Source organism: Scyliorhinus torazame, chromosome 5 (genome assembly GCF_047496885.1).
Source record: "Scyliorhinus torazame isolate Kashiwa2021f chromosome 5, sScyTor2.1, whole genome shotgun sequence".
Classification (NCBI taxonomy): domain Eukaryota; kingdom Metazoa; phylum Chordata; class Chondrichthyes; order Carcharhiniformes; family Scyliorhinidae; genus Scyliorhinus; species Scyliorhinus torazame.
Genome location: NC_092711.1, coordinates 144861681 through 144881326, shown reverse-complemented (window position 1 = coordinate 144881326; position 19646 = coordinate 144861681).

Sequence of the window (19646 nt, the reverse complement as noted above, 5' to 3'; positions counted from 1 at the left end):
CAACCCCTGTAATCACTTGTGACCTTGTTGGTGTCTCAGCAGGTACAAGGAAACACAGAATCCCTTCTCAATTTGAGTGCAGGTGAATGCTCACTCCCCGGGGTGAACTGGCTGATGTCTCCGCAGGGTGGATAAATGTCTGAATCCCTTCCCACACTGAGAGCAGCTGAATGGCCTCTCCCAGTGTGAATGCGCCAATGAGCTTCCAGTGCAGATGGAGCTTTGAATCTCTTCCCACAGTCCCGGCATTTCCACTGTTTCTCCATGTTTTGGGTCTCCTTGTGTCTCTCCAGGTTAGACAATTGAAGCCTTACTCGTACAGAGAACACGTGTACAGTCCCTCCCCGCTGTGAAGCTCTGTAACTGGTTGAAGCTCTTTCCACAGTCAGTGCTCTGGAACACTCTCACTCGGGTGTGTGTGACCCAAAGAATCAAGTGACTGTCAGATCAAGATGTGATGTTTGGGATTTCTGACCGTAATACCTCCTTTTCTAATATCCTGGAAAAACAATTTACAAAATACATCACTGCAAATACAGGATAGAAACTCAGAACAGACAGTTCTAGTTTCTCTGGAACATTCTTCCCTCCCTTATTCCCCAAAAGCTGTAAATCTCCATCCCACACACACTCCCTCCATTCACTGTATCTAATATTCACCCTCCCAATTCTCCTGAAGGTGCTGATTCAGGCTGATTGACAGATCCCTGCTCACTGCTTCCTGTCCTGGACACAGAGATCATAACAAATAGGAGCTGCAGTCGACCATTTGGCCCATTAAACTTGCTCAACCCTTTATTTGTCGTATGAGGAACGGTTGAGGACTCTGGGTCTGTACTCGTTGGAGTTTAGAAGGATCAGGGGGGGATATTATTGAATCTTACAGGATACTGCGAGGCCTGGATAGAGTGGACATGGGGAGGATGTTTCCACTTGTAGGAAAAACTGGAACCAGAAGACACAATCTCAGACTAAAGGGAGGATCCTTTAAAACAAATGTGAGGAGGAATTTTTTCAGCCAGAGGGTGATAAATCTGTGCAACTCTTTGCCCCATTTGAGCTTTCCTCATTTGGGAAGGCCCACGTGCCTCGGACACCAAAGACATGGCCCGTAGCGACAAGCCCCACCATCAAGGTAACGGATTTAATTGGACATTATCGATCAAGGCCAAATCACTGAGTGTCTTTAAGACAGAGATAGATAGATTCTTGATTAATAAGGGGATCAGAGGTTATGGGGAGAAGGCAGGAGAATGGGGATGAGAAAATATCAGCCATGATTGAATGGCGGAGCAGACTCGATGGGCCGAGTGGCCTAATTCAGCACCTGTGTCTTATTAGTGTCACAAGTAGGCTTACATTAACGTTGCAATGAAGTTACTGTGAAAATTAAGGCTGAACCAATCCAACCTTGGCTCCCTTACAGAATGGATATCCGCACCACCCCCTCCCATAATCAGCTGGTGAGATTTGACCATTTTGAAGGCTGTGCTGGATAGATTCTTGAGAAGCAAGGGAGTGAAAGGTTATCGGGGGATCGGTGGGAATGTGGAGTTGAGGTTACAATCAGATCAGCTGTGAACTTATTGAGGGAGCTGCTCCACAGTTTGGTTGTGGGATGCAGAATGTATTGATCCCATAACCCGACTCAATCCACTTCCCTTTCTCTTTCCTCTTTTTCGGAGGTCATGTTTGGCTGATCCCACATGCTATTTACACTTATGAACCTTTTGGTGTTTGCTGCTACACGAAATCGGGCTGCCCTAAAATTTGGCCCCTTCAGTGAACCTCTGAGCACCCGGGACAAAACCGAATAGAACCGACCCCGCTAAAATTCGGCCGGTTAAGAAAGCCTCAATCACTGTATTAAGTTGATCTTTTCTCTACACCTTCCTACAACGTAACATTATATTCTGCAGTCTCTCCTTCCGTCCCTATTTACGGTATGCATTGTTTGTACTGCATGCAAGAAACAATACTTTTCACTGTATCCTAATACACGTGACAATAAATCAAATCAAATCAAAAAAACTACATTTACATCACGATCAAAACATATACACAAAAACAGGCAAAGAATTATACAGTCAATAGGAAAGACAATCGGGCGGGTGTCTATTCTGCACTGGTTGCCTGCTCACTTAAGGGATTTGGTTCTTCTTGACCTTGGATGTCCTCCCCGGGTCTTCAGAAGATGTCTCTCCCTTGGAAGGTGTTATCGTCTCTTTTGCAGAAGATTAGGAGCAGCAAGGGGTTCTTCAGCAATCTCAGTTTTTGCAGATTGACCAGAAGTCGCAGTCACATGATCGGGTAGTATGGATGGTGGTTCATCCTGAGGTAGTTCTAGCACACACGGTACTGGCACATTGATGGATGTCTCTAACAACTGATCTGTGTCGTCTCCACACTCGCTCATCTTCAGTTTGCACAATGTGGGAGACAGGGCCAGTTTCAGACAACACAGTTACAGGGACCCTCTTCTCGCTGGTGGAGCAGCTGCAGACCAAAACCTGCTCTCCTAGTCCAAAAAAGCATCTTTTGGAATTCCCTTCTCTTCTTCAGGTTTGTGACTGCTGATTGTGTTCCACTGTCTCAGACGTCTCCAGGGGAAATGTTGGTCAGATGTCGTTCTCAGCTTCGAGGTGCGACGATGCGTTTCCAGCACAGATGGAGATCTGAATCCCTTCCCAGCCACCACATTCTACGGTTTCTTCATGGTGTGGGTGCATTTGTGGCTCAGCAGGTTGGACAATCAGTTCAAATGTCATCCACACACAGAGCACATGTACGGTCTCTCCCCACTGTGAAGGATGTGATAAATTTCTTCTGCTTTTTAATTAGTAAATGCTCTTTCCACAGTCAGCGCTCTGGAACACTCTCACTCGGGTGTGTGTGTCTTGGTGCTTTTCCAGTCACACTGATGATTAAAATCTATTGAAGCCGACAGAACAGAAAACATTTCTCCTTCCAGATTCAAAGGCCGATGATATTCCGGTCTCAAGGAAACAAGTGAATCTATCAGATCGAGGCACATTTGAGATTTCTGTCTGTAATTCCTCCTCTTCTAATATCCTGGAAAAACAATTTACAAAAGACATCACTGTCAGTGCAGGATAGAGATTCAGAACAGACAATTCTAGTTTCTCTGGAACATTCTTTCCTCTCTAATTCCCCAAAAGCTGTAAATCTCCATCCCACACACTCTCCCTCCATTCTCACTCTGCTGTATCTAATATTCACCCTCCCAATTCTCCTGAAGGTGCTGATTCAGGCTGAGTGACAGATCCCTGCTCACTGCTTCCTGTTCTAGACACAGAAACATGAAAATTTAAATGCAGGCTGCCAGACAGATATATGTTTATAATTACTGGACTAAAAACTATAGAATCTACCGTGCAGGAGGCCATTCAGCCCACCGAGTCTGCACCGGCCCTTACAAAGAGCACCCTACTCAAGCCCACGTCTCTACCCTACCCCCGTAATCCATAACCGAGTAACCCCCACTTAATCTTTTTGGACACTAAGGGCAATTTAGCATGGCCAATCCGCCTAACCCACACATCTTTGGACTGTGGGAGGAAATCGGAGCACCCAGAGGAAACCCACGCAGACACGGTGAGAACGTGCAGACTCCGCACAGACAGCGTTTGGTTCATTGATCTGAAAAGGAAAGTCACCTAAAGTCAGCACAATTGGGCACAGTTGGGAATGTTTGCAACCAATCCCTTTGCAAACAAACCGAGAAGTTAACCCTTTCCACTGACAGCACGGTGACAATTTGCCTTTTAAAGATTTGGCTTTATCCCATTTCTTATCTTTCAAAACAGGTGTTTGAGAACGGGAGATATGGGAGTTATCGCCAAACTGATTTCAAATACTTGTGTCTCTGATATACAAAGACAATATTGTGTGAATGCAATTACTATTGGACAGTAAAGTTTCTCCAGGACTCCTGAATGAGACTGATAATAATTAATAGGATGGCCCACTTAGAATAAGATATAGAGAAAATCACATCACCCAATGGGAAATGGGATAACTCACCCTGGGGAGAGTTCAATAGAATAGAACGATGTTATATCGATGTACATTCTAGTGAAAATCAGTGTAGATCAGACAAATAAATTGATAACTTTCTCTTGGAGATAAATATGTCCCTGCCTCTTAACTTTAAAAGATAAACTGAATTGATTGGCCATTGACTGAGGCATTGGAGCCATGCAGGGAGAGAGAAGTACAGATCCTCCAACAGAGATCCCCCCGCCAGATTTTTCAGTGAGATCACCTGAAAGTCCAAGAGTGACGTGTGTGGCACATGGAGCCTGATACTGGGATTCCAGTGTGGGTGTGCTGATGTGGAAATGCATGGTGAAGCTGGAAGCTGCACTGAAGAACGGGTCCCAGACATACTCAGCTATTCGATAACAGAACATCGAGTGATTAATGTGGTCAGTAGAATGAGACAACATTTTAATTCATTATGATATTGACACATACTCCACTGAAAAACTGACTTTAAAACAATCAGAATATAATTATACACACTTGTATCTGTCAGTGGGAGTGAAATTAAAGTGAAGAGGGATCGAGAATCTGGATTCAGAAAATATCCATAAGGTGGAGGTAGGTGAACAGAGAGCTGGAGAATCTTTAAAGTCCGTGCATGAACTTCTGTTTGAAGCTGATGTATTTTCAACATGCCAATAATTTGGAATGGTGTGAGATGCTCTGCAGCTGGGAAAGATGAATCTAAGTGAACAGTTATCACATTTTACTGGAAAGGTTTTTACTTTTATTCTTGGCGGCAGCTCAAGCATTTGTGTTGCTGATTCTGATAACTTTAGCAGTTTTAGTATGTTATCGAAATGTGTTATCTGTGTAATCAAGAAATTATGAAAACAAACTTGTAGTGTAGAAATAGGTGGGTTGATCAGAAATCAGTTGAGAGAAGTCAATAAGGATATTCACTTCTCAAGACGAGAAGATTTGTAAGAAATAAATGATAAAACGTGAAGGCATTTATTGAATATTATAGGAATAGCTCACTTCCTTTCTCGCCTGTGAAGAAATCTTCCACAGCAGCTTGCTGGGTGACAAACACAGGACAGACCTGTTCTTTCTGCCCAGGACTGTTCTCCAACACAGGCTCTTAAATTGACATTTCTAATCCTGATATGATTGGATCTCAGGATCCATCCGCAAACCATTTGTCTGTGTAAAGGTTAAAACAGGAAGAGATTTATAAAAAGGTCCAGACTGGCTTCACCCAACACCCACACTGGCTCACAGCAGTGAACCATCCAGAGGAGACTGCAGCCACTAGTAATGGAGACCAGTACTCATTCTGCATCATCCGTCTGTCCTCTGGGACTGGGAAATCATTCTCAGGCTGTATGATTTTTTTGTGTCCATTATGCATCATTTTTAAACTCTTGTTTCTCAATAAACCAGCGTAAAATCACATATTGGCTTGGTCCCATTTTTGGGGTTATCTGTGACTCCTGGATCAAGTATCTCACCGATCACTGCATGCTGTTCTGGTCACGATATTATAAAATGATACCGAGGCACTGAAGAGGGTGCAAAGAAGATTTATAATGGTGAAACCAGAAATGTGTAGGTACATATAAAGTATCAGGAAAGGATTGACAGGCTGGGTCTCCTCTCTCCTTCGAAATGAAGGCAGAGGGGATAACCTAATAGAAATCTTTAAAATAATGGAAGGTTTTGTGAGAGAGGATATGGAGAGAATGTGGGGAAGAGCATAACTAGAGAACATCAATACTTTATACACATGATATGGAGACACCAATCCCTATCTACATGTGTTCCAGATTTTAATGTAATTGTCCAATACAGAAAACATAGTATTTTGTGTCTGTGTGAGTCTCACCCCCAAACCCAAGGAAGTAATAAAGTATGAGAAATTAAATAATCTAGAGTTAGAAAGGAGAAAAGTCCCCAAAATGGAGCAATCTGTGACAGGACACAAATTAGTTGCCTCTTATCCTGGAGAAATTAAGGTCCCAACAAAGTGTGTGTCTGAAACATTAATTCATTTGACAAATATCAAAATATTGAGCTCCAACTGGTTACAGGGATCATTATCAGCAGAAACAAACTCCAGCTGTCAGAATGAACATGGTTCAGTCCTGGATGTGATTAACAGCAGCAATAACAGCAGAATCAAACCCCTGCAGTCACTCGTGAAGTCTCTGGTGTCTCAGCATGTGGGATGACCAAGTGAATCTCTTCCACACACACAGAGCAGATAAACGGCCTCTCCCCAGTGTGAGTGCGTTGGTGTTTCAGCAGATCAGATGTAGTTTTATAGCTCTTCTCACAGTCAGAACATTTAAAAGGTTTCTGATAGATAGTTTTTTGAAGAATAAAGGGATTAAGGGTTATGGTGTTCGGGCCGGAAAGTGGAGCTGAGTCCACAAAAGATCAGCCATGATCTCATTGAATGGCGGAGCAGGCTCGAGGGGCCAGATGGCCGACTACTGCTCCTAGTTCTTATGATCACTGAACAAGTTGATGTGTCGCAAGGTTCCATAAGTGAAGGAATCTCTTCCCACACTTGGAGCAGGTGAACGACCTCTCTCCAGTGTGAACTGTCTGGTGTCTCTGCAGGTTAGATCAATGATTAAATCTTTCCCCACACACAGAGCAAGGGAACAGCCTCTCCCCAGTGTGAACCTGCTGGTGTGTGAGCAGGTTGGCTGACTGAGTGAATCGCTTCCCACACTCGGAGCAGGTGAATGGCCTCTTTCCGGTGTGAACTCGCTGGTGTCTCAGCAGATCCATTTCACTTTTGAAGCTCTTCTCACAGTCAGAACATTTAAAAGATCTCTTATTACTGTGCACAAGTTGATGTTTCATAAGGTGTGCTGACTGAGTAAATCCATTTCCACACAGGCAGCAGGTGAATGGTCTCTCCCCAGTGTGACTGCGTTGATGAGCTTCCGGCAGGGATGGAGATTTGAACCCCTTCCCACAATCTCCACATTTCCACCGTTTCTCCATGGTGCCGATGACCTTGTGTCTCTCCAGATTGGAGCCTCATTCACACACAGAACATCGTGTACAGTTTCTCGCTGCTGTGAATGATGGGATGTTTTTTCAGGCTGTGTAACTGGTTAAGGCTCTTTTCACAGTCAGCTCACTGGAACACATTCACTTGCGTATTTATGTGTCTCGGTGCTTTTTCCAGTCACACTGACCTTCCCACAGATAGAAGACAAACATTTCTCTTTCCACATTCAGGGGCCGATGATATTCATATCCTGACAAATCAAAAGGCTCTCAAACCTTGAGTTTGCTGCCTGTAAGTTTTTCCATTCCATACCCTGTAAAAAGAATCAAAGTAGAATGAAACTCAATGGACAGCACAAAAACAGGTCACTGTACCCAGTGTCAGTGTATATATTCCCCATGAGCCTATCACTTCTCTCTGTCTGGAGGTCTTTCTATTCCTTTCTCTCTTGTGTCTGCAACTTGCTAAGTGCATTCATGCTGTTTTCCTCAACCAGTCCCTGTGGCAGCAAGTTCCACACCCTCTGGATAAAGACATTGAATCTAACCAGTACTATCCTGTGTGGCCGCAGAGCAATGCTGCCTCTTTTCTCAATTTCCTGCAGAGGCTGAATCATTGTTGATGAAAAAGCGTTGAGCCCAGCAGCATTACTCTTGTCTGATCATCTCTGGAAAGCAGGCGAACCAGCAAAGGCAGCTCAGCCTTCACAACACTCAGAATACAGCCGATAACTTGTCAAGGAACTGCAATGAACCACAAACAACTATTTGTAGGAACCACTGTCTGCCTATCTTCCGGTAAAACATCTTGAGATGTTAATAGCGATATGTGAATAAGATGAGGTGTTTCTTCATTCAAGTTTGTCAATTGGAATTCGACACCCTTGAAGGCTGTGGATGCTCAGTCGCTGAGTATATTCAAGACTGAATTCAAGAGATTATTGGATACAGAGGGAAAGAAGGAAAATGGCGACAAGGAGAAAAAGTGGAGCAGGCTCTATGTCCTCCAACTGCTCCTGTTTATTCTGCTCTTAAGTGGCTCTTGATGGACAGTGTCCTCTTTACATTTAGTAAAATGACCAATAACGATTTCGGATGTTATTTTGGTTCCATTCAGGTTCAGAGAATTGTAGAAGTGCATTGCACAAGAGGGGGTGATGGGGGTTGTTCAGCCCATCTTTCCTGTGCTGCCTTTTAGAAAGAACGGACTTGTTCAGTCCCTCATTCCCGTTTCATGTCCCTCACCATGCACCTTCTCATCCTCACCTCTCTTTTAAAATTAATTAGTATGTCATATCGCACTGCCTTTTCAGGCAGAACCTGGAACTCACTGAGTTTTGATCAATTGCCATTGTGATACAGGTAGTTCAATGAAGGTTTTGCAGTGGGCAGTACGAGGGTATTTCAAAAATATCAACAGAAAAATATGTTTGAATATTAAAATTATTGGATGGGAGGGTAGAGCTGGTCCAGGGTTCAGAATGATTTTTCTCCTGGTCACTGGGACCCTGAAGCCTCCACTTCCTGTTCCCTCACCAAAATGGCCGCACATGCGCCGCTTCTACCAAGTTTCTACTTTGTTTCTACCAAGATGGCGGCCGGTCACCCTGGGTCAGTGGGCCAACACTAGACTCTGGACACTTTGGGAGCAGAAGGGGACAAATAGAAGTGGAGAGACAGGAGGTGAAGGAGACAGAGTTTATACAACTACAACTTGAACAATAACTTTGACAGAATCTCAAACCCCCAACTTCCCCAAAGTAAGAGGTGTATATGAAAACCACCACCTCCAATTCACACATCGTCCTGACTTGTCTGACATCCAGAATTGGGTGAACAGACATTTCCTCCAATTAAACATTGGAAATAGTGAAGTCATTGAGTTTGCACATTCTCCCAGTGTCTGCGTGGGTTTCATCCCCACAACCCAAAGATGTGCAGCATCGGTGGATTGGCCACACGAAATTGGAAAATAATAATTGGGTACTCTAAATTTATTTTAACAAAGAAATAGTGAAGCCATTGTCTTACGGCCCTGCTACAAACTCTATTCTCTAGTCACCATCTACATCCCTGGCAACTGTGTTCATTTTATCCTTTCACAGGGAGTGGATATTGCTGGGAGAAATCATTGCCCACTCCTAATTGCCCTCGAGAAGATGGTGGTGAGTTGTCTTCTCAAACCGATGTAATACATGATGTGTAGGTTGAGCCACAGCGTAGCCAGGGTGGGAGTTCCAGGATTTTCCCCCAACAACAGTGAAGGAACAGTGGCATAGTTCCAAGTCAGGATGTTGTGTGGCTTGGAGGGGAACCTGCAGGTGATGGTGTTCTCATGTGTCTGCTGTGCTTGTCGTATGAGGTGGTCACGGGTTGAAAAGTACTGTCTAATGAGCCTTGATGAGTTGCTGCAGTGCATCTTGTAGGTGGTACGTGCACTGTGTGTGACTAATGCAGATTTCAATGTCATATTTGACCAGATGAGCTTTTGACTACATATTTGCACCATCACTAAGACTGTTTATATCCAGCTCAATAATATTGCCCGCCCTAGCCCTCACCTCAGTGTGTCTGCTCTGAAACCAACATCTATGCAACTGTTATCTTTAAACTTGATGATTGCAACACACTCCTGAACAGCATCCCAACTTTTATCATCTGTAAACTTGAAGATAATTTGCTGCCCATTTTCTCACTCTTACCAATTCCCTTTTCACTTGGCGCAGTCTTATCAACTGGTTGAACTGTTGATTACCAGAGGCAGCAGCAACACATCCAGCTCTACCTGGCCCTGCTCACCTCTGCCTAAACTGATCACTATTTCTGGATTGTTCCTGGCAGCAAGGACAACCCAGATTCTGTTCTTCATGATCATCTTCTTAAATCTCTCTCCTGACTTCAAACAAGTGCAAGGAGCTCATTGATTTCTTTGTCACTGACACTGAGATCATCCGTTCAGTTGAATATACTTCCAAAAGTTATTTGTGAACTCGCCTGTGTCTCATTAGGTTTTGTGACTGCGTGAATCTCTTCCCACACATGGAGCAGTTGAAAGGCCTCTCCCCGGTGTGAACTCGCTGGTGAGTTAGAAGGTCAGGTGAATTAGTAAATCTCTTCCCACACTTGAAGCAGATGAACGGTCTTTCCCCAGTGTGGCCACGTTTGTGATGAACTGCTGAATCCCTTCATACACACAGAGCAAATGAATGGCCGCTCTCCAGTGTGAATTCGCTGGTGTGTGCGAAGGTTGAACAATCGATTAAATTGTTTCCCACACATGGAGCAGGTGAAAGGTCTCTCCCCTGAGTGACTACGCAGATGTGTTTCCAGTTGGGATGGAGATATGAATGCCTTCCCACAGGCCCCGCATTTCCATGGTTTGTCTGTGGTGTGGATGTCCTTGTGTCTCTCCAGGTTGGACGATTTCACACCTGTAAATTTCAAGTTTCCCATAAAAAGAGTTTATAAACATCATCATTGTCAATACCGCATAAAAATGAAGGACAGACAATTCTCGTTTGTATGGAACAGGTTTTCTGCACTTCTTTCTGCGAAACAGTAAATCCTCATCACATCCATTCTCCCTCCTCCCTATGCTGGAATCCAAACCCCAGGGTGACAAACCAGCCCACATTTTATGGGCCATATTTGAATCCACTGAGATTTGCTGCTTGGGTGTCTGACTCGTCAACTGGACCTATGTAGAACTCTGTTCCAACCGTTCTGGCAGCCAACCACCCCCTCCCTGGCCTCACATTTCTGTCAGCAGCCCACCCAACACCGCCCACCTCTTCACACAGACCCGTGCAAGCTTACCTTTAATTTTCACCATGAGAGTTTGTCAGTCTGCCAAACCTTTCAAACCACCTTCAAAATTCCTTTCCTTCCAGTTTACCCGCTCCCTCCACTCTGGCCGGGTTCAGTTCTCAAGTCCCTCTGTGTAAAGTGAGAATAAATCGGTAATTTTCTCTCCTGGTCACTGGAATCCTGATGCTCCGCCCACTCTGTTGTTTCACCAAGATGGCCACAGCTGAAGCAAACAAGCCCCGGGAGCTGCAAAATCAGGATCTGTGGGTTCTTCTTGGCGGTTTGGGGCCTGCAGCGGGTGTTTGTGAATCCTCCCCGCCCACCTCCCAGGGCTCCCTTCCTTTCCAGAGATCAGAGTCCTCATTGATTTGAGTGCAAAGTGTCAGCTCTTATTTATTGTCCCCCTCCCCCATCCTCTGATGTGAACCATCCTCCAGTCGCTGAAGCAGGATGGTGACCTTTAACCTGGGCCTGTTCCTAGGAGGGAGAAGCCCGCAGCTGCAAATCAGGGAGCTGACAATGATTGTGAAGGGTTTGCGGATCCTCCCTCCCACCGCCTGACGCTAACTTTGCTTCCCCGGGACAAAGGACTCTCCTCCAGACGAACAATAGCATTGCGCCTGCGCGCTACTGTCTCACCTCATCAAACGCACCGCGCAATCTCCAGATCACAATGCCCAGGGGAATGATTGATGGCGGCTCCGGACCACTAGTAATAGGGGGCGGGATGGAGGACCGAATGGGAACAGCTGGTCCTCCAACCAATTGGAGCGAATGAGGGGCAGTGAATGAAGCATGCGCAATGCGGGAAATGGCGAGGGGTGGGTGCTTTTTGTCTCAGATCTGTAATTTGTAAGCGGAAAATCGCAGATCGGAGCGTATGATGGAACCGGCGTGTGGACGGGAAGATTTCTATACAGGTTCTGTCATCTACAAACTCCCTCAAAAACCCATCAATCCCATTTATACTGAGCGGGTCCAAAGATCCCTTAAGTCATCCCGGTTAATGATCACCATCTTTATTGTGGGCAATGTGCAGCACTGAGCATGTGCGGCCGCCATCACGTTGGGGGCAATATTTTCATAGCTGGGTGGAGCTTGTCCCCCATTGTTTCGAATAGAGACAACCTGTCCATCAAACTGGGTCACCCTTTGAGTCCCAATGTCTTAATGAGGAGGCAGGGTGGAAGCAGGGAAGGAAAGAAAAGGATGTAACTCCTGCTCTCTGGATCCTACTACCTCAAGGGACGTCCTGCCTTATGTGCCCAAAGATCTGTGGCAAACATACCCTAAAACATATGGAATTATGCTCACTACTCCCAAAATGTTCCCCGACTTAAACCTCAACCACCTGTCCAGGCTCATTCCCCAATACCAGATCCAGTACTGCCCCTGCCCTCGTTGGACTATCTACATATTGCACCAAGAAGGGACTGCTGACAATGTCAAGGGGTAAAGTTAAGTTCAGTAGGGCACACGAGTGGTCATCCTAAGTTAGAATTATATTCACACCCAAAGATGTGCTGGTTGGGTGGGTTGGCCACGCTAAATTGCCCCTTAATTGGAAAAGAAATATAATTGGCTACTCTAAAATATTCTTTAAAAGTTCGAATTACAGAATCCTTGCTTCTGGGAGGGCAGTTTACGAGCTTTGAGGGGCTGACTGAGATGTTTGGGTTGGCGTGGGGAGAATGTTTCAGGTATATGCAGGTGCTTGACTGCAAGGAAGGTCTTCCCGACCTTCCCAGTAATGCCTGTCTCCTCGCTGTTGGAGGCTGTGCTGTCAGCGGACGGGGGTGTGGGGGGGGGTGGGGGGGTGGGGGTGTTGGAGAGGGGTTCGTCTCGGTGATTTACAGGGGGTTTTGGAGGAGGATGGGGTGTCCATGGAGAAGTTAAGGCAAAGTGGGAGGAAAAGCGCTGGAGGAGGGAGTGTGCTTTGAGGTGCTGCGGAGGGTAAACGCCTCGACTTTGTGTGCGAGGCTGGGACTGATACCGCTGCAGGTGGTGTACAGGGTGCAAAGTCTTGTGGTCTTGGCTCCTTCAGGTGATGCCACCTAAGACAGAGTAAATAAAATCAGGAATACTCAGGAAGTATCAATTCGAGGAGCATAGATCTCTCAGAGGTAACAAAGGAATAGATCAGAGTTTTAGCAACAGATGCTCTGAGCCTTTGCTGGAGTCAGGCAATGTTACTGAGGTGGAATCCAGTCTTCAAGATGATGTAAATATGTGGTTGGGAGCAATTCACGGGGTCAAATATCACACCAACCATTTGGACAATGTCTTTCAACCTCAATCTCAAAACAATGACCAGGGTGAGGGATGGAGTCAGTGGCTAATAAATTGAGTTTGTTACAGGGGCTGAACGCAATGTCTTCCCAATACTGAAGTGGAGAAAGTTTCTGCTCACCCATTACTTACTGTCAGAACTGTGTGTGCCTTGGAGGGGAACCTGGATGTGATGGTGTTCACAGACCCGATATCTTGGTCCTTCAAGGAGGTGGAGGTTGAGGGTTTGGGAGATTCTGTCAATGTTCTGGTTAGATTTTGGAAAGAGAAATTCCCTCTCCTTCTCCGCCTCTGCTCTCAATCTTTTCTCACTCTCCTCCCCCCACAGAAGCCTGAAACTTTTCTGGCCCAGAGCTGTGGAAGGTTCCCTTCCCTGAACGACATCAGTGAATCAGTTGTTCTTTTGTGAAAATCTGGCAGTTTTCAAGGTCACCTTTTCCTAGTGCCGGCCTCACAAATGACCAGATTTCAGCTCAATTTCACAACCCACCTTTGTGTTTTTCTGGATTTTCTCTCACTCCTTTTTTTCTGTCTAAACTGATTTCACAGGATATTGGAAGGGGAAGGTTTGCATTTGGGAAACATCACATCAGGATCTGACGGAGTCGCTTCAGTTATCGTTACTGAATATCAGCAGGTTTTGAACATAATATAAGAATATAAGAACTGGGAGCAGGAGTCGGCCATCTGGACCTTCGAGCCTGCTCCGCCATTCAATGAGATCATGGCTGATGTATTGTCGACTTAGCTCCACTTTCCCGCCAGAACACCATAACCCTTTATTCCTTTATTCTTCAAAAAACTATCTATCTTTATCTTGAAAACATTTAATGAAGGAGCTTCAACTGCTTCACTGGGCAGGGAATTCCATCGATTCACATGGAAGGAAAAAACACCGTTCACAGTGGAGAGAAACCATACATGTGTTTGTGTGGACAAGGTTTCAGCCAATCTTCTGGCCTGTCAAGACACAAGCGCATTCACACTGGCGCGAAACCGTGGAAATGTGGGGATTTGGTTTCCCGTCTGAGCTGGAAACTCATCGAAGGACTCACACTGGGGAGAGACCATTCATCTGCTCCATGTGTGGGAAGGGATCTACTTGGTCATCAAACTTGCTGACACAACAGCAGGTTCACACTGGAGAGAAGCTGTTCACCTGCTGTGTGTGTGGAAAAGGATTCATGATCCATCCAAACGACTGAAACAGCAGCGAGTTCACACCGGGGAGAGACCATCTGCCTGCACTGAGTGTGGGAAGGGATTCACTCATATATCCACCCTGCTGAGACACCAGCGAGTTCACACTGACAAAATACCTTTTAAATGTCTGCACTGTGGGAAGTGCTTTAAAAGCTCTGGAAAACGGATGTACCATCAACATGTTTACACTGATGGGAGACATTTTAAATGCCCAGACTATGTGAAATGTTATGAAGGCTCCTGGGAGCTGATGTCCCATCAACATATTCACACTGATGAGAGACCGTTCAGGTGCTCTCGCTGTGGGACTGGGTTCAGGCGATCATCTCAACTCACTGTCCACCAGCAAATTCACACTGGGGAGAGGCCATTCATCTGATTGTGGGAAGGGATTCATGCAGTCATCCACCTTGCTGAAATACTAGTGGGATCATATTGGGGTGGCACAGTAGCACAGTGGTTAGCACTGTTGCTTCATAGCACCAGGGTCCCAGGTTCGATTCCTGGCTTGGGTCACTGTCTGTGCGGAGTCTGCACGTTCTCCCCGTGTCTGCGTGGGTTTCCTATGGGTGCTCCGGTTTCCTCCGAGTCCCGAAAGAGGTGAACATAGAACAATACAAGAGCAGCATGATGGCGCAGTGGTAGCACTGCAGACTCACGGCACCGAGGTCCCAGGTTCAATATCAGCTCTGGGTCACTGTCCGTGTGGAGTTTGCACATTCTCCCCGTGTTTGCGTGGGTGTCACCCCCACAACCCAAATATGTGCAGGGTAGGTGGATTGAACATGCTAAATTGCCCCTTAATTGGAAAAGATGAATTGGAAACATAGAACAATACAGCACAGGAACAGGCCCTTCGGCCCTCCAAGCCTGCGCCGACCCTGGTACCTGCCTAAACTAAACCGTCTGCACTTATGGAGTCCATATCCTTCCATTTCCACCCTATTCATATATTTATCTAATTGTCCCTTAAATGCCGCTACCGTACCTGCTCCCACCACCTCCCCAGGCAGCACGTTCCATATATTTCCCACCCTGTGTAAAAAACCTGCTTCGCACATCTGTTCTGAACTTTTCCCCGCGCACTTTAAACCGATGTCCCCGAGTACTTGACTCTCCTACCCCAGGAAAGAGCATCTGACTATCCACTCTGTCCATACCACTCATAATCTTGTAGACCTCTATCAGCTCGCCTCTCAACCTCCGTTGTTCCAGTGAGAACTGACCAAGTTTATCTAACGTGCTGTTGGGTAATTTGGACATTCTGAATTCTCCCTCTGTGTACCCGAACAGACGGCAGAATGTGGCGACTCGGGGCTTTTCACTTCATTGCAATGTTAATGTGAGCTTACTTGTGACAATAGAGATTATTATTATTATTATTTTTGAAATATATTTTATTAAAGATTTTCGATCAAAAAGAATTTTCCATTTTTACAACTTTGTAACATAATGTACATTGACCGTTATTTAAACAATATATTAAACTAACAAGAAGTGCAGAAAAAGAACAAGAAAAGAGAAATAATAATACTGAAACAATAAATATAAACAACTAGCATGGAAAGAAAGAAAAGAACAACAAAAAAAACCAAACACCGAATACACCCCCCCCCCCCCCCCCCCTCCTCCCCCCTGGGTTGCTGCTGCTGTCTTTCCTGTTTTCCCTTATCGCTCTGCGAGATAGTCAAGGAACGGTTGCCACCGCCTGGTGAACCCTTGAGCCGAACCTCTTAGTGCGTATTTTGTCCGCTCCAATTTTATAAACCCTGCCATGTTGTTTATCCAGGCCTCCACGCCCGGGGGGTTTGACTTCTTTCCACATAAGTAGAATCCTTCGCCGGGCTACTAGGGACGCAAAGGCCAAAACATCGGCCTCTCTCGCCTCCTGCACTCCCGGCTCTTCTGCAACCCCAAATATCGCTAACCCCCAGCTCGGTTCGACCCGGACCCCCACCACCTTTGAGATCACTCTTGCCACACCCACCCAGAACCCATGCAATACCGGACATGACCAAAACATGTGGGTGTGGTTCGCCGGGCTTCCCGCGCACCTCCCGCACCTATCCTCCACTCCAAAAAATCTACTCAGCCTTGCTCCCGTCATATGCGCCCTGTGTAGAACCTTGAATTGGATCAGGCTAAGCCTGGCACACGAGGACGAGGAATTTACCCTACTTAGGGCATCTGCCCACAGCCCCTCCTCAATCTCTTCCCCCAGCTCCTCCTCCCATTTACCCTTCAGCTCCTCTACCATCGTCTCCCCCTCGTCTCTCATTTCCCTGTATATATCGGACACTTTACCTTCACCGACCCATGCCCCCAAAATCACTCTGTCCTGGATCCCTTGCGCCGGGAGCTGCAGAAATTCCCTCACCTGTTGCCTCGCAAATGCCCTCACTTGCATATATCGGAAGGCATTCCCAGGTGGCAACCTGTATTTTTCTACCAATGCTCCCAAACCGCAAACGTCCCGTCCAAGAACAAGTCCTTCAACTTCCCAATTGCTGCTCACTGCCAAGATTGGAATCCCCCATCTATCGTCCCCGGGACGAACCTGTGATTGTTCCTTATCGGGGACCACACCGAGGCACCCGTCACTCCCCTATGTCGTCTCCACTGCCCCCAAATCTTTAAAGTCGCCACCACTACTGGGTTTGTGGTGTATTTTTTCGGGGGGAATGGGAACAGTGCCGTCGCCAGTGCTTTTAAACTTGTTCCCTTACAGGACGCCATCTCCAGCCTTTTCCACGCCGCCCCTTCTTCCCTCATCCACTTACATATCATAGACACATTGGCGGCCCAATAATAGTCACTCAGACTCGGCAGTGCCAGTCCCCCTCTGTCCCTACTGCGCTGCAGGGACCCCCTCTTTACCCTCGGGGTCTTTCCAGCCCACACAAAGCTCATGATACTCCTGTCCACTTTCTTGAAAAAGGCCTTTGCAATCAGTATGGGGAGGCACTGAAACACAAAAAGAAACCTCAGGAGGACCACCATTTTAACCGCTTGTACTCTACCCGCCAATGACAAGGGCACCATGTCCCACCTCTTAAAGTCCTCCTCCATCTGCTCTACCAGTCGCGTCAAGTTAAGTTTATGCAAGGTTCCCCAGTTCCTGGCCACCTGGATCCCTAGATATCGAAAATCCCTTGCTGCTCTCCTCAGCGGCAGATCGTCTATCCCCCTGCCCTGTTTCCCGGGGTGCATCACAAAAGGTTCACTCTTTCCCATATTCAATTTAAATCCCGAGAACTCTCCAAACTCCCTGAGTGTCTGCATTATCTCTGGCATCCCCTCCACTGGGTCCGCCACATATAGCAGCAAATCATCCGCATATAATGACACCCGATGTTCCTCTCCTCCTCTGAGCACCCCCCTCCACTTCTTAGAGCCCCTCAGCGCTATGGCCAATGGCTCAATTGCCAACGCGAACAGTAACGGGGACAGGGGGCACCCCAGTCTTGTGCCCCTATGTAATTGGAAATAGTCGGATCGTTGCCTGTTTGTAACCACGCTTGCCACCGGGGCCCCGTACAGGAGCTGAACCCATCTGATGTACCCCTCTCCAAATCCAAATCTCTTCAGTACCTCCCACAGGTAGTCCCACTCCACTCTATCAAATGCCTTCTCTGCATCCATCACCACCACTATCTCCGCCTCCCCCTCTGGTGGGGGCATTATCATCACCCCCAGCAACCTTCGTATATTGGCATTCAATTGCCTCCCTTTAACAAACCCTGTCTGGTCGTCATGTACTACCCCTGGGACACTGTCCTCTATCCTTGTCGCCATCACTTTGGCCAGTAACTTGGCACCTACATTTAGGAGGGAGATGGGCCTGTATGACCCGCACTGCAGCGGGTCTTTGTCTCGTTTCAGGATCAACGATATCGTCGCCTCCGACATTGTCGGGGGTAGTGTCCCCCTTTCCTTAGCCTCATTGAAGGTTCTGGTCAGGCGTGGGGCCAGTAGGTCCACATATTTCCTGTAAAATTCCACCGGGAACCCATCTGGTCCCAGGGCCTTTCCTGCCTGCATGTTCCCAATTCCTTTAATCACCTCCTCCACCTCGATCTGCGCTCCCAAACCTGCCACCTCCTGCTCCTCAACCCTCGAGAACTCCAGCTGATCCAGGAAGTGTATCATTCCCTCTTTCCCCTCCGGGGGTTGGGACTTATACAGCCTCTCATAAAATGACTTAAACACCCCGTTCACCCTCCCCGCTCTCTGCTCCATCCTTCCCTCCCCGTCCCTAACTCCTCCGATCTCTCTCGCCGCCCCCCTCTTCCTAAGTTGTTGGGCCAGCAATCGGCTCGCCTTTTCCCCATATTCGTATTGTATTCCCTGTGCCTTCCTCCACTGCTTCTCCGCCTTACCCGTGGTCAGCAGGTCAAACTCCGTCTGTAGTCTCCGTCTTTCCCTGTATAGCCCTTCATCCGGGGCCTCCGCATATTGCCTATCCACCCTCAGAATCTCCCCGATCAGTCTCTCCCTTTCTTTACCCTCTTGTTTCCCACTGTGGGCTCTTATGGAAATCAGCTCCCCCCTAACCACCGCCTTCAGCGCCTCCCATACTACTCCCACCTGGACCGCTCCATCATCATTGACCTCTAGGTATCTTTCAATACATCCCCTCACCCTTCCACATACCCCCTCGTCCGCCAACAGTCCCCTGTCTAATCTCCAAAGTGGGCGCTGCTCCTTCTCCTCTCCTAGATCCAGAACCACCCAATGTGGGGCGTGATCTGAAATGGCTATAGCCAAATATTCCGTTCCTACCACTTTCGGGATCAGCGCCCTTCCTAGGACAAAAAAGTCTATCCGGGAGTATACTTTATGGACGTGGGAGAAGAAGGAAAACTCTTTACTCCTCGGTCTAGCAAATCTCCAGGGATCTACTCCTAGATTATTATTATTAAAGACAGAACTTTCAAATGTCTAAACTGTGGGAAATTCTATAAAACGTCCGGGGAACTGATGTCCCATCAGCTTGTTCACATTGATAAGAGACCGTTCAGGTGCTCTCACTGTGGGACTAGATTAATGCGATCGAAGCAACTCACTGTACACCGGCGAATTCACACTGGGGAGATCCAATATTTCCTCATAGTTAAAATTCTCCATCCCATAAATCATCATAAATCTCCTCTGCAACGGGCAGCATGAGGTCCCAGGTTCGATCCCGACTCTGGGTCACTGTCCGCGTGGAGTTTGCACATTCTCCCTGTGCTTGCGTGGGTTTCGCCCCCACAACACAAAGTTGTGCAGGGTAGGTCGATTGGCCACAATAAATTGCCCCTTAATTGGAA